The sequence below is a fragment of the Rhinatrema bivittatum genome, chromosome 10, assembly GCF_901001135.1.
Source record: "Rhinatrema bivittatum chromosome 10, aRhiBiv1.1, whole genome shotgun sequence".
Classification (NCBI taxonomy): Eukaryota; Metazoa; Chordata; class Amphibia; order Gymnophiona; family Rhinatrematidae; genus Rhinatrema; species Rhinatrema bivittatum.
Genome location: NC_042624.1, coordinates 76252520 through 76254542, shown reverse-complemented (window position 1 = coordinate 76254542; position 2023 = coordinate 76252520).

The window sequence follows — 2023 nt, the reverse complement described above, 5'->3', positions numbered from 1 at the left end:
TCTTCCGTAGCAAATGTCCCAGGAGCCTGTAGGAGACAGCAGCAAGGATTTTGTGCTTTTTCATGCAGTACCCAAAAGGCATCTGAAAAACCACTAGCCAGCTTAGAATAGAGGGCCTTGCCAATTTAAGGATGAGCAGCAGGGATTGTGACTGAAAAAGGAAGGAAAGTGGCATCAGCTTCTAGGTAAGGTGATCGCAGAATCCAGCTGTCCAGCACAAATGTTCAACCAATGGGGAAATTGGATCCTTTCCATGTATCTCTATTCTGATTAGCATTATTCTGTTTGGAGTATGGGGGGGCTTGTGGAAGAAGGTGCTTGCATAAGGTACCCAGTGCATCCCAGTATTTCAAGCTAGAGCAGGCCCTAAATCACCGCTCTTGCTTAAAATAGCTGAAAACTGAGCAAAATTGAAAGAAAAGTCTTCCAAAGAAATCCATTCTGATACAGCTTAGTAATCATAGCATTGAACCATGCATTTGTGTTATTCTATTTGGTAATCCACTTATTCTAGAAACATAGCTCAGGATGGATTCCATGATAAAAACTACATTGCAGTACTGGACAGTAAACGGCAACACAGAAACTCCAATTGCCTACCTCTAAATAGCAAACAAACAACAAAATCCAGCCCTAGGCAATTCCAAGCCCAATCCCCTAAACCACAAGCACAGTAATACCCCAGCCCTGGCTAGTCCTACAAAGATACTCAACAGGACAGAGCAAAGAATCAGAAGATGTACTGGGACAAGAGACTCCTCTTCTAGGGGCTGTGCTTTCATCTTAGTTTAACCCACTGTGACGGGATACATTCTGTATTGACTCCTTACCCTCTTTAGAAGCTTTAAATGTAGAAATATGAAAACGCACGCCCTCTAAATGTGGCAGTGCGTGTGTTTCTGTCTTACTGAAAATGGTAAAATGTGTTGTCAGGCAAGACAGCACGTGCTGTATACATCCAAATTATATTTATTTCAACAAGTGAAGGCTGGCACAGAACATATTTTGTTTGGGAGCACAGAGGCTCATGTGCCTGGGGTGTGCATTACAGATGATTGGAGTGGAGGAATAGCCTAGTAGGTAGAGCAATGGGCTAAGAGCCAGGAAAGCCTGTTGCTGCTTTTTGTGATCTTGGGCAAGTCACTTCACCCGCTTAGTAGATGACCTAGGGGGTCATCTACTAAGCTGTGGTAGTTTCTCCCTGCCGTGAAGGCCCTCCTTCCCCTTTCTTAACCTGGACTTTTGAAACAAATGACCCACCTCTGACCCTGCTTCAACCTGGTGTAATCCCCCCCAGTCCTATCTGACTATCCCTACTGGGGCCCAGAGCACCTCACATGCTCTGAACCCTGCGCATTTGACTTAAAATGTTGCGGGCTGGCCATATCACACGATAGGGATAGTATGGTATGACTGGGAGGGTCAGCCTGGGAATTTGGAGGCTGGGACGGGACTCAGTTATTTATTTATATTTCAAAGGAATGGGGTGGAGAAGAGGGGGAGGGGGCCTTCACCACATGATTTATACTTTTTTTTAAATTTTATTTTAATATCTTGGGGCCACCTCTAGAAGCAGCCGGGGGTGGGAGTGGGACTGGGGTCTCACAAGACTCAGGTGGGTTTCCACACATGAGGGGGGTGGGGATTCTTTCAGGCTGCTCCGACAGTTCCAGGAGACCCACATCGGTGTTCTGATGCTCCCAGGGAAAGCTAACGACATCTCCTGAGTTGAAGCTAACTTGCATTAAAATAATGTGGCTTGTGATTTTTCAGGCAAGCTGAATTATTTTATTTACATGAAATTGCCAAGTAATGAGCTGCTTTCCATGCATTTTCAAAGCTCATTACTATACCTGCATTATTGGGGTAAAACACATGGTATTTAAAATACCATGATAGCACTTCTGCCAGGCATTTACCAAGCAGTTAATGCAGCTTGGATTATGACCCATTAGATTGTAAACCCTCTAGGAACCGGGAAAATACCTGAATGTAATTTATCTTAAACTACTAATGAAAAGAT